A 14975-nucleotide genomic window follows, 5' to 3' on the forward strand; every position below is an offset into this window, starting at 1 on the left:
TCTCTGAAAGTAATTATTCCAAATATGTTGAAGTAGGGCTTAGTGTAGAAAAGGGAGATGTGTGACCAGTGAGTGGTCTAGTTGTCATTCATACAATATAAAGGAATCATTTAAAAATCCCACTTATCTTATAAGAAACATTATAATGATATTAACAGAAAGAGCAATGTCTTTCGAGATTAGATTCTAAATTATTTCTCAGTGAAGTAAATCTAATTTTTATGCTTCTAAGATTCATTTTGGTTTTGTAACTCACTGCAGTATAAACACAATGAGGACAAGCACGTGCTCTGTTTGGTATACTGATGTGTCTACATCAACACCCAACAAAGCTTGTCACATAGAAGCAAATTTGTAAATACTTGTTAAAGAAACAAATAAGTCATATCTACAAAATTTAATTTTATGTATTTATGACACTTTAAAATACTTAAAAAATAAAATGTTCTCTCTATATTCTAAGTAAGAGAAATCCCTCTTAGCTTTCCCTTAGATTTTACAACACAAATAAAATTACTTATTGATGTATATACTTATAAAGCATAATTTAACTTTCTGCTAATTTGTGAAATATCAATTCATGAACTATTACCACCTATTTTAGTCCATGAGTGCTTATGTAATTTGCTTTTAAAACAAACTAGGCTATTTAAGTTTGAGTGATAACCATGGTTTTAATATGTATTAACTTTTTGTTAACTCATCACTTTTAATATATGCATACTTCATAGTTAACTGTAAATGAAGAGGGCTGATGTTTTTCCTTCTTAGTCTTAAAATTCTTTAATAAAGGGGAGACCTTCAAGATGGCGGAGGAGTAAGACGTAGAGATCACCTTCCTCCCCACAAATACATCAAAAATACATCTACATGTGGAACAACTCCTACAGAACACCTACTGAACGCTGGCAGAAGATCACAGACTTCCAAAAAGGCAAGAAACTCCCCACGTACTTGGGTAGGGCAAAAGAAAAAAGAAAAAACAGAGACAAAAGAATAAGGATGGGACCTGCACCTCTGGGAGGGAACTGTGAAGGAGGAAAACTTTCCACACACTAGGAAGACCCTTAACTGGTGGAGACGGGGGGGTGGCGGGGGGAAGCTTTGGAGCAAGAGGAAAGGGCAGAAACAGGGGTGTGGAGGGCAAAGCGGAGAGATTCCCGCACAGAGGATCGGTGCTGACCAGCACTCACCAGCCCGAGAGGCTTGTCTGCTCACCCGCCGGGACGAGTAGGAGCTGGGAGCTGAGGCTCAGGCTTCGGAGGTCAGAGACCAGGGAGAGGACTGGGGTTGCTGCGTGAACACAGCCTAAAAGGGGTTAGTGCACCACAGCTAGCCGGGAGGGAGTCCCGGAAAACGTCTGGACCTGCTGGAGAGGCAAGAGACCATTGTCTTGTGGTATGTGAGGAGAGGGGATGCCTGCTGTGTGCCACAGGTGACAGAGCACTGCCTAAGTGAGCTCCAGAGACAGGCGCGAGCCACGGCTATCATCTCGGACCCCATAGGCGGGCACGGACTGCTACCACTGCCACTGCTGCCACCAGGGATCTTGTGTGCAAGCGCAGGTCACTGCCCACACCCTCCCTGGAGCCTGTGCAGCACGCCACTGCCAGGGTCCTGTGATCCAGGGCCAACTTCCCCAGGAGAACACACGGCACGCCTCACGCTGTTGCAATGTCATGCCAGCCTCTGCTGCTGCAGGCATGCCCCGCATTCCAACTGTGACTACCTTATACTTCCCTCTCCCTGGCCTGAGTGAGCAAGAAAGCCCTAATCAGCCGCTGCTTTAACCCCCTCCTGTCTGGGCAGGGAACAGATGCCTGATGGCAGCCTACATGCAGAGGCGGGGCCAAAACCAAAACTGAACCCCAGGAGCTGTGCGGACAAAGAAGAGAAAGTGAAATTCCTCTGTGCAGCCTCAGGAGCGGAGGACTAAATCCCCGCAATCAGCTTGATAAACCCTGCATGTGTGGAATACCTGAACAGACAAGGAGTGTTGCCAAAATTGACGTGGTGGACTTCGGGGGCAACTGTGGACTTAGGGTTTGCTTTCTGCATTTGATTTTTTTTTTTTGGTTTTATGTTTATCTTAGTTTAGATTTTATCAATTGTTTTTATTTGTGGATTTGTTTATTGGTTTGGTTGCTCTCTTTTTCTTTTTTCTCTTTTTGTGAGTGTGTGTCTATGTTTCTTTGTGTGATTTTGTCTGTTTAGTTTTGCTTTTACCAATTGTTTTGGGGCTGTGTCTGTTGGCTTTTTTTCTTCTTCTTCTTCCTTTTATTCCAAGCCATGCGGCTGGCAGGGTCTTGGTGCTCCGGCCAGCTGTCAGGCCTGAGCCTCCAAGGTGAGAGAGCCGAGTCCAGGACATTGGACTACCAGAGACTTCCTGGCCCCATGTAATATTAATCAGTGAGAACTCTCCCAGAGATCTCCATCTCAACGCTAAGACCCAGCTCCACCCAATGGCCACCAAGCTCCAGTGCTGGACACCCCATACCAAACAACTAGCAACACAGGAACACAACTCCACCCATTAGCAGAGAGGCTGCCTAAAATCATAAGTTCACAGACACCTCAAAACAAATCACTGGACGCAGCCCTGCCCACCAGAGGGACAAGACCACTATATATGCTGTCTACAAGAGACCCACTTCAGAACTAGGGACACATACAGACTGAAAGTGAGGGGTTGGAAAAAGATATTCCATGCAAATAGAAATCAAAAGAAAGCTGGAGTAGCAATTCTTATATCAGACAAAATATACTTTAAAATAAAGACAATTGCAAGAGACAAAGAAGGACACTACATAATGATCAAAGGATCAATCCAAGAAGAAGATATAACAATTGTAAATATTTATACATCCAACATAGGAGCACCTCAACACATAAGGCAAATGCTAACACCCATAAAAGGGGAAATCAACAGTAACAAAATAATAGTAGGGGACTTTAACACCCCACTTTAACCAATGGACAAATCACCCAAAATGAGAATAAATAAGGAAACACAAGCTTTAAATGACACATTAGACCAGATGAACTTAATTGATATTCATAGGACATTCCATCCAAAAACAACAGAATAAACTTTCTTCTCAAGTGCTCATGGAACATTTTCCAGGGTAGACCATATCTTGGGTCACAAATCAAGCCTCGGTAAATTTCAGAAAATTGAAATTGTGTCAAGTATCTTTTCCGACCACAATGCTATGAGACTACATATCAATTACAGGGAAAAAACTGTAAAAAATACAAACACATGGAGGCTAAACAATACACTACTAAATAACCCAGAGATTGCTGAAGAAATCAAAGAGAAAATCAAAAAATACCTAGAAACAAATGACAATGAAAACACGGTGACACAAAACCTATGGGTTGCAGCAAAAGCAATTCTAAGAGGAAAGTTTATAGGAATACAATCCTACCTCAAGAAACAAGAAACATCTCAAATAAACAACCTAACCTTACATCTAAAGCAGTTAGAGAAAGGGGAGCAAAAAACCCCCAAAGTTAGCAGAAGGAAAGAGATCATAAAGATCAGATCAGAAATAAATGAAAAAGAAATGAAGGGAATAATAGCAAAGATCAATAAAACTGAAAGCTAGTTCTTTGAGAAGATAAAGAAAATTAATAAAACATTAGCCAGACTCATCAAGAAAAAAAGGGAGAAGACTCAAATCAACATAATTAGAAATGAAAAAGAAGTAACTGACACTGCAGAAATACAAAGGATCATGCGTGACTACTTCAAGCAACTATATGCCAATAAAATGGACAACCTGGAAGAAATGGACAAATTCTTAGAAAAGTAAAACCTTCCAACACTGAACCAGGAAGAAATAGAAAATATGAACAGACCAATCACAAGCACCGAAATTGAAGCTGTGATTAAAATTCTTCCAACAAACAAAACCCCAGGACAAGATGGTTTCACAGGTGAATTCTATTAAACATTTGGAGAAGAGTTAACACTTATCCTTCTCAAACTCTTCCAAAATATAGCAGAGGGAGGAACACTCACAAACTCATTCTGCGAGGCCACCATCACCCTGATACCAGAAGCAGACAAAGATGTCACAAGAAAAGAAAACTACAGGCCAATACCACTGATGAATATAGATGCAAAAATTCTCAACAACTACTAGCAAACAGACTCTAACAACACATTAAAAGGATCGTACACCATGATCAAGTGGGGTTTATCCTAGGAATGCAAGGATTCTTCAATACAGGCAAATCAATCACTGTGATATACCATATTAACACACTGAAGAATAAAAACCATATGATAATCTCAATAGAGGCAGAAAAAGCTTTTGACAAAATTCAACACCCATTTATGATAAAAACTCTACAGAAAGTGAGCATAGAGGGAACCTACCTCAACATAATAAAGGCCATAAATGACAAAGCCACAAACAACATCATTCTTAATGGTGAAAAACTGAAACCATTTACTCTAAGATCAGGAACAAGACAAGGGTTCCCACTCTCACCACTATTATTCAACATAGTTTTGGAAGTTTTAGCCTTGGCAATCAGAGAATAAAAAGAAATAAAAGGAATCCAAATCAAAAAAGAAGAGGTAAAAGTCTCACTGTTTGCAGATGACATGATACTATACATAGAGAATCCTGAAGATGCTACCTGTAAACTACTAGAGCTAATCAATGAATTTGGAAAAGTAGCAGGATACAAAATTAATGCACAGAATTCTCCTGCATTCCTATACACTAACAGTGAAAAATCTGAAAGAGTAATTAAGGAAACACTCCCATTTACCACTGCAACAAAAAGAATAAAATACCTAGGAATAAACATACCTAAGGAGACAAAAGACCTGTATGCAGAAAACTATAAGACACTAATGAAAGAAATCAAAGATGATACAAACAGATGGAGAGATATACCATGTTTCTGGATTGGAAGAATCAACATTGTGAAAATGACTATAGTACCCAGAGCAATCTGCAGATTCAGTGCAATCCCTATCAAACTACCAAGGGCATTTTTCATAGAACCAAAAAAAAAAAATTTACAATTTGTATGGAGACACAAAATACCCCGAATAGCCAAAGCAATCTTGAGAAAGAAAAATGGAGCTGGAGGAATCAGCCTCCCTGACTTCAGACTATACTACAAAGCTACAGTAATGAAGACAATATGGTACTGGGACAACAACAGAAACATAGATTAATGGAACAGGATAGAAAGCCCAGAGATAAACCCTCACACATATGGTCACCTTATCTATGACAAAGGAGGCAAGAATATACAATGGAGAAAAGACAGCCTCTTCAATAAGTGGTGCTGGGAAAACTGGACAGCTACATGTAAAAGAATGAAATTAGAACACTCCCTAACACCATACACAAAAATAAACTCAAAATGGATTAAAGACCTAAATGTAAGGCCAGATACTGTAAAACTCTTAGAGGAAAACATTGGTAGAACACTATGACATAAATCACAGCAAGATCCTTTTTGACCCACCTCCTACAGAAATGGAAATAAAAACAAAAATAAACAAATGGGACCTAATGAAACTTAAAAGCTTTTGCACAGCAAAGGAAACCATAAACAAGACGAAAAGACAACCCTCAGAATGGGAGAAAATATTTGCAAATAAAGCAACTGACAAAGGATTAATCTCCAAAATATGCAAGCAACTCATGCAGCTCTATATCAAAAAACAAACAACCCAATCCAAAAATGGGCAGAAGACCTAAATAGACATTTCCCCAAAGAAGATATACAGATTACCAACAAACACATGAAAGAATGCTGAGCATCACTAATCATTAGAGAAATGCAAATTAAAAACCACAGTGAGGTATCACCTCACACTGGTCAGAATGGCCATCATCACAAAAATCTATAAACAATAAATGCTGGAGAAGGTGTGGAGAAAAGCAGACCCTCTTGCACTGTTGGTGAGAATGTAAACTGATACAGCCACTATGGAGACCAGTATGTAGAGATTCCTTAGAAACTGAAAATAGAACTTCCATATGACCCAGCAATCCCACTACTGGGCATATACCCTGAGAAAACCACAATTCAAAAAGAGTCATGCACCACAATGTTCATTGCAGCTCTATTTACAATAGCCAGGACATGGAAGCAACCTAAGTGTCCATCATTGGATGAATGAATAAAGAAGATGTGGTACATATATACAATGGAATATTACTCAGCTATAAAAAGAAACAAAATTGAATTATTTGTAGTGAGGTAGATGGCCCTAGAATCTGTCATACAGAGTGAAGTAAGTCAGAAAGAGAAAAACAAATAACATATACTAACACATATATATGGAATCTAAAAAAAAATGATTCTGATGAACCTTGGAGCAGGGCAGGAATAAAGATGCAAACATACAGAATGGACTTGAGGACATGGGGGGCAGGGGAGGGTAAGGTGGGACAAAATGAGAGAGTGGTATTGGCATATATACACTACCAAATATAAAATAGATAGCTAGTGGGAAGCAGCCTCATAGAACAGGTAGATCAGCTCAGTGCTTTGTGACCACCTAGAGGGGTGGGATAGGGAGGGTGGGAGGGAGGCTTAAGAGGGAGGGGATATGGGGATATATGTATACATATAACTGATTCACTTTGTTATACAGCAGAAACTAACACAACAATGTAAAGCAATTATACTCCAATAAAGATGTAAAAAAAATTCATTAATACAAAATTAATTAGATTATATCAAGAAATTACATAATTATTGGGTTTCACATTTTAAAAAAATCATCTGAAATTAGAATTCCATGAATGGAAAAAAAGTATTGATGCTTTTCAATATTTTTTCTAAATTGTTACATAGAAAAATCAATGAAAACCACTTAAATTATATATTTTTACTTTAATAAATTTGTTTCTCTGTCATTAACATCCTCTTGAGTAATGTGAATTTTAATTTGCATGATTTATCACACTTTAACATTTATTTGAATAATTAATTAATGTTCTGCTGTGATAATCATACTGATTTCTCAAAAATGTGTTGAATTTATCATGTTATATGGGCATAGAAAGGATGAGAAAGTCAGTGTATTAGTTTCCTCTGGCTGCTGCAGCAAATTTTGGTAGATTAAATGAATGAATTATTAGTAAGTTATAACTTTAGAGAAGTGAAAGTATTGTTTTAGCAGAGTAGGAAGTCTGAGTCAATGCATTGTAAAGAACAGATCTTACATAAGAAGTTATTTTTTACATTCTACCAAAGAATAATTAAAAATTGAAAAAGGAAAAAGAACTGTTTACAATATCACCAAGCATAAAGTATTTAGGGATAAACTTAACTAAAAATGCACAAGTTCTGTACACTGAAAATACAAAATATTCCTGAGAGAAGATAAAGATGATCTAAATAATGGAGAAATATACTGTGTTCATGGGTTGGAATATTCAGCATTGTTGAATTTTCCACAAATTCATCTATAGGTCCAGTTAAAAGCCCAATATACCTTTTCGTGTACACTATCAAACTGTTCATAAATATATGTGGCAATTCAATGAGCTTATAATAGACAAAAATTTTGAAAAATAACAATAAAGTTGGAGAGCATAGACTATTTGATTTCAGCATTTACTAGAGAGCTCCATTAATCAAGATAGCATGGTACCAGCATAAGGATAGAAACACAGATCAATTGAAGAGAAATGAGAATCTAGAAATAGACCCAAATAGATATGGTCAATTGATTTGGGGCTAGCATGCCAAGGTAGTTCAATAGGGAAAAGACAGTCTTTTCAACAAATTGTGCTGGAGCAATGGGATTATCATATACAAAAATGTGAACAACAAACCTTACCTCATATATACTCAAAAGTCAACTCAAAATATATCATAGACCTAAATATAACACAAAAATATAAATGAAAACATGCATTCACACAAAGCCTTGGATTTTAAAATTCCTAGAATTTTTTTTCAAAATGGGAATAAAAAACTGGAAACAACCCAAATACTTATCAACAGGTGAATGGATTTTTAAAAAATCTGTGGTATATGTATAAAGCTGAATAATATCCAGCATAAAAAAATAAAAAACCTATTGAAGCCTGCAACAACATGGGTGAATCTCGAAAATATTAGGTGCATTCAGTCATACACAAAAGACTATAGAGCTTATATAGTCTTTATATTTATATATATATCTCCAAAATCTGCAAAGTAGACTGGGAGGTTGAAGATATCCAGGAAGGAGTTACTGCTGCAGCTTGAGTTTGAAGGCAGTCTGCCGATAGAATTCTCTCTTTCTAGGGGGAAGCCGATCTTTATCTTAAGAGGATAAGACAAATTTCCAACCTAAAGACTAAAAAAGAGATAACACTTTGAGTCTAGAGACTGAAAAAAAAAAAAAAAGGGATATTATGAACGGGCTTTTGTAAATAAATTTGACAACTTAGATGAAATGGAAAAATTCTTGGAAAAAAATTACTTACCAAAACTGACACGAAATTTTTCAAGTTAAAAAACCTACATGATAAATATCCTTTAACCTAGATCCTGTGATTGCTAATATTTTCCATATTTTTTTATCATATTTACCTATCCATCACCAATACACAAGATAATATTTTTGCTAAGTGAATATATGTGTGTGTGTGTATGTGTGTGTTTGTAAAATGATGTACCAGAATAGTAACAGAGGCTACCTTTGAGTGGTAGGAATACAGGTGATTATAATTTTTTTCTTTATGATTCTTTAGGATCTTATTAAATTTTTTAAATGACCATATTTACATCATCATAAAAAAATTAAAGTTATTTCTATTTTGGAAAAAAATGAGAAGGAGATGATTCTCTAAAGCACTCAGCCCATTGTCTGGTAACACCTTCATAAACTGAGTCAGACCAGTATTTATGCTCCTGGAGAATAATGTGCTTTCCTATATTGTTTACCACTGAAATGCCAGTACATGAAACAGTGGCTGACACTTTTTAAGTGCTCAATAACTATTTGTGGAATGAATGAGTTGTAATTATAGTTCCTATCAAGAAAAAAATGTATCTTTTGGCAGAGACTATAAGCTTCTTGTGTCCCGAGAGGAAGGAGGCTTAAGTCTTCTTTAATGAATGGTGTGACTGCCATTGGTACCCTGTGTTGGAGTGAACACCCTTGGAAGGTTTCCTGCCATGTGGGTGGGTGGGCTGCAGTTCTCCTAGAATCGAAGGCAAATTTGCCAATTGTTTCTTGTGTTCCTCACCTTTCTGGTGTTCTTCAGGCTTTTTTCCCACTTAAGGTTGTTTATTGAGGTATAATTTCAATACAATAAATTCACTCTTTTTAGGTATGCAGTTCTATGATTTTTGACTAATGTCATACATCTTATAACCGTCACCAAAATCAAGATGTGAGATATTTTCCATCACCACCCAGCTTCCTCCTATTCCTAGTTTAGTCAGTGTACTTCCCACATTCTCAGTTCTTGACAACCACTGATTTCTGCCTCTGTAGATTTGTCTTTGACTGAATGTTATATAAATAGAATAACAGTTTTAATGTTTGGCTTTTTTTGCTTAACATAATGCTTCTGAGATTCATCCATATTGTTGTATATATCAGTAGTTCACCCTTTTTATTGCTGAGTAGAATTCTATTACATGGATAGACTGCAATTTGCTTATCCCATTCATCTGTTGATGGCCATTTATGGTGTTTCCAGTTTGAGGCTATTATGAATAGAGCAACTATAAACATTCACATACAGGTCTTTTTATGGTCACATATTTTCCTTATCCTTGGACATATACATGAGAATGAAATTGCTTTCTTAAATATTATGTATGTGTTTAGCTATATGCAACTGCCAAATTGTTTTCCAAGCAATTCTGAGAAACGTGCAGGCTGTGATGTCCAAGGCACACATAGGAGACTCCTGGACTGATTGAAATATTCTATTTATCCTATTGACCAGTGAAGATATCACATAGGCATGTTCTTTATATTTTTATTAAACAGTGCATTTATGTTTTCTTTACCTTTTCACATGTATTTCTTAATTCAAAAAGTGAAAAAGAAAAGATGGTGGGGAGAACTTAAATCAATCATGTATATCCTCAATGAAGTTATGCAGTTAAATACTAAAAGAAAAATTTTGAGTTTATCTATGTTTCGTCTGTTAAATGATTGACATTTTACAGTGAAAGTTTAGTGAATTAGTTAGATCTAAGATCCTACTCATATGGCAAACACAATTTATTGGATGTTTATAACTCTCCCACTCAGCTTTGAATAATAAAAAGATAATAGAGTAAATAATGTTGCTTGTTTTGATGTCTATTTTGAGTGATTACAAAGTGTGCCAAAATATATTAAACACTATATTTTGATAAATTTTTGACAGTTGCCCAAGTCTTAAATGATTGCTAACGAGTCAGACTTTCTTTTCTTTGCATCATTAACTTGTCCCCTATGTGACTTTTGCATCTTTTCAATGAACCATAAGTATATGTTAGCCAACAGATGTTTGGACATTTACAAAAATCCCAAGGTTGCAATAATATTTTCTGGTTACAAATCCTCAAAATTTATGCCAAGGATTTTTAATCCCTCCCCCCACTTTATCAGGTAATGACTTTAGTAGAATCATACTTGAGCTATATAGACTTTTTAGATGGCTTTTCTACATTGCTTTAATCAGTCCTTTAACATTTTACTAATTTGTTATAAACTTCCATTAATTCCTATATTTACTGAGGTAAATATATTTACCTACCAGGTGCAGAGCTCTGTGTTAGCCACTGTGAGATCATAAAGTTGTGTAGGAATCTACAGAAAAATGCAAAGTTGTCGGAAAGATCAAATGTTTTATCCTAGTAAGGTTTATGTCTGCTTGAATTTAGACAAGTATTTTTTTATATTCCTTTGACTAAGTCTCATCAAATATAAATGTTGATAAAACTTTGTCAGTTGATGGGTCTGCATATTCAACTGATAGATAAAAGACTCAACAAGATGAAAACAAAAGCAAATAAAATTAACTATCTTGAAGAAAAATGCCAAAAGACATTATTAACTGAAGCTAATTCATATCAAAAAGGTGAGATTTTTTTTTTTCTTTTCTTTGGTGTTAAGGAGCTCTAATTTCATTTGGAGTCAAATTTATTTGAGATTTTTAATGAAGTGTTTTGAAATAATAACTCAAACAACAAAGTAATGAAAGCTTGATAAAAATAAATTAAATGCATTGCTTACCAGCTAAATCTCTCTGTGCTCTGACACCAACCTCCTTTCCGGCTGTACCATGATTTGCTCATTCCTTTTATACATTACTTTAACTGAATTGATTTAATGCTATTTAACAACTTAATAAAAGGACCATTTGTCAAATGTCAGATTCAGGTCTAATAAAAAGAATATTAAAATTTATTGTGTTTAAAATATTAATTTGTTTCATATTTGTAATATGTTTAATATTTTAACACTGTAAAATATTGTTATTCTCACTAAATATTGCAATTTCCATCCCCACAGCATCCCTAGCTCCCTAATACCTGCAGATCCTATCAACACGGCTTAGCATAATGTTTAAGTCCCTCAAGTATTTGATTGCTTATCTTATATGTCTCTTATGCTTCTATTAACAAAGACAATGGTGACTATTCCCTATTTTTATCAACTTTTACCTTAAATCAATATTAAATACACTAATCAAATTTTATAGTTGAAATAATTCTGCTCCTAGTTTTCTCCTAAGTTCCTTAATCCAGTTGTCATATGTTCCTTTTTTTTTTTTTTTTTTTTTAAATTAAGTTGCTACATATTCTTTGGAATACTTATTCTTCTAGGAGGAACAACAGTTCAAATTATGTGGGTTCCAAACATGCCATGATTTAAAAAAATATATTGATGCTATAGAAATATTAATGGCAAACATAATAAAGTAACATATAGTCAAAAGCTATAGGATGAAATTCTGACTTCATAACAGGAATAATGTAACACCTATAAATAATTTTAATCTGATTTTGAAAATATGAATATTTCTACTTAGGAAACTTCTCCCTTCTTACTCTGTTTCAGAAAAATAATGTCTTTTGAGTCTTTTTGCCCCTCTTGGGTTGATTCCTCAGTATCTAACTGTCAGGAAAAGAATTAAATAGGAAACTAATTTTCAATATTGAAAGGAGATGAAATCTTTTTTTGATTGGCTTGTGGCGTCTAAGACATAGCTTTCTACACATTATAATTATGTAATGTCATGTCCTACTTTTGGTCCCTTATTATTCTTTTAAAAAGAATATCCTGATTAAAAGAGAACACATTGATCTGACAGAAGACAAAGAGTAAAGTCAATTATATGCATACCACAGAAAAAGAGACTTTTATTGTAAATGGTTTACATTAGAAATCTATAAATATTCTGAGTCTATGCTACCACCCTGAAACGTAAAATAGAATAATAATATATTCAAAGCAAATAATTTTAGAATAAATTAAACACCAAAACAATGTGATAAATAGTTTCCTTGGAAAAATAAATATGCTCTGGGAGCCTGAGTTGTTGTGCATGCGTATATTTTAGAGTTGTGAAAAAAAATGAAAAATAACTACCCAGGAATGACTATCCTCCTTGTGTGTAACCTAGTATACATAGCATGTATATTTTCAACCATCCTATTAACAGATTCAATGCATTGTTTCAAGTCTCCAGTCACTGTACTTAGTGCCCTGCCTTTCACGTCAGTTACAGTAGGCAAAATTTTACTCACTCTAACAGAAACAATCAGATCATTTCTCATTGGGACATAAAACCCACATAAATCAGGTTTCTCCAGTTAACACAGGGTACAAACATTATAAATAGTCATCTTTCAGCTTGAGTCACTAATTGGAAAATCTCTGATTCTCCTGGGAAACTTTTTGAATCCCGATGTGAAATAAAAACATGTGTCTATGTGGAATGCCCGGAAAAGGGTGAGGGCGGTGCCTCACGAAGAGAGGCTGGATCTGGGAGGGGCTGACACTGCTTCTCTACTCTAGGTCCTTCTTTCTCTCTCAGAAGCTTTTTCACTATGGGTTGGGTTAAGATGGTGGACGGAGTGGCAGGCGCCGCTTTGCTCTACATTCCTAACCTTTATTACTCTGCTGACTACTATGAACTAAAGAAACAGGTTCAAAATCTGAAGGTTCCTTTACAATGTACATAACTTCTAACATTCTACTTAATTTCTAAATAAGAAAAAGAAGTGTATATGCTTGCCTTAAGTATAAGAATCTTTCTCCAGTGGAAAGAGAAGTACTTCATCCTAATAAAGACTACAAGGAATTTATTATGGTCTTCACTGAAGATTCTTTCTGGGCACATACCTTGCAAATACTAATTAGAAGGTTTATACTACATATATGGATTCACACAAGTGGGAAGCTGAAATGAGGGAGTGAGGTAGAGAAAAAAATAAATTGCCCTTTTTTGACCATATTACCATTTCTTCTCAGGTCCATGTCTGTTTTTAGTAACAGATTTACTGACACATAGCACAAAATTCATCTATTTAAAGTATATAATTCAATCGTTTTATATATATATATATATATATATATATATATATATATATATATACATATATATATATATTTTCACTGATGTGTGCACTGGAAACTGTGCTGTCATGCTTCGGTTCCTGGAGGGGACTGCCCTTTTAGCTGCTGGCAGGTTGATTTCAGAGGGCAGCTTCCTCTATCTGTGGATAATACCTGCTTTGCCAGCCATTACATGTATGGATACTGTTATGGGCCTACTGCTGGCTACGTCCACCAGGAACACCTCTTCGAAGCAGGTAACCCTCTTTCTTTTCTGAGTGTATCTTGCCCCCATTTGGCCTTCCTGACATCATTGACTCAAATCAAGGATCCCATTTTACTGCCCACATAAGACAGCACTGGGCTCTCCAACAGGGTATCCAATGGGACTCCCATTTTCCCTGTGGTCCTCTGGCATTATTGAACAGAACAATGGTCTTTTAAAATCCTTGCTCTTTAAGTTACAGGGCAGTAAATGGACTCCTAAATGGCTTTTCTTGCTGCCAGGGGCATTTACCACTTTAAACTCTCAGCCATATGGCCACCGCTCTTCTCACACCAACTGGGCTCACCTGGCCGTGCTGCCTATGATTGTTATCGAGGGGAATTTGATGCCTTAATCTTATGGGATAATATTATTTGCATGTTTCCCAATAATTTGAGTCCCCTTACATTTTAAAAATTTGAATACTTTTAAAATGTTTCATAATAAAAATATGTTGGGACAAACCTAAGGGCAAAGCTGGATCAGTTTTGCCATTCAATTAGAAAAAAAAAATTAGTTATCTAACTTGATTTACATTTTTAATATTATTTAAAATTGTGTGTTGGACACAGTTGGAAGAGAATTGAGACTTTTTGGCCTAAGAAACAAAATATTTGTTATTAAATACCTAACAGAATGTGTGTCTTATCTTGATTCTAGCAACTCTCCTGCAGAGAAAAGGCTAGAACTATTCATATCCAGGGACATGATTGGTCCCTTACTTTAAATATATGGTGTGATGCAACACATAGCAGAAATGAAGGTCAACTCTAGAATATGAATTAAGAATATAGGAAAGGATTTCTTGAGCATACAGTAATGGGAATGAGGTTGTTTGAAGAACAGTAGTAGCTACTGAAATAAAGAGGAACTATGAATATTTTATGTAGAAATAGTCTCAGAATGTTTATTTTCTTTATTTTTGAAAATATTTAATTAAATTATGCCATTTCCATGATAAATCTATGTAATTGGCTAGAAATACACTTGAAAATGATGGCCTGTATTTTTCTGGTGCTAATAAAAAATTATCAAGAGATGAAGACGGCCATGCCTAAATGTCTTAGGGTTATTTCTGGATCTCAGTAATGGTGTTTGCTCCTTAAGCAAGAGTATTACATTGCTAACTTTATTCTAGACAAAGCACAGATGATTGACACA

At 35.5% G+C, this 14975-nt stretch overlaps 1 long non-coding RNA gene across 1 annotated transcript; it reads right to left on the reverse strand.

Moving 5' to 3' along the window:
• Positions 1 to 2057: 2057 nt before the first annotated feature.
• On the reverse strand, positions 2058 to 13545 carry LOC309634975. Its single transcript, XR_014248546.1, has 2 exons — positions 6469 to 13545; positions 2058 to 5790 (listed from the first exon to the last, which is right to left on the reverse strand). It is a non-coding gene; the product is annotated as an uncharacterized lncRNA (long non-coding RNA).
• Between the last annotated feature and the right edge of the window lie 1430 nt (positions 13546 to 14975).

Source organism: Balaenoptera borealis (assembly GCF_965194805.1).
Source record: "Balaenoptera borealis genome assembly, chromosome: 9".
Classification (NCBI taxonomy): domain Eukaryota; kingdom Metazoa; phylum Chordata; class Mammalia; order Artiodactyla; family Balaenopteridae; genus Balaenoptera; species Balaenoptera borealis.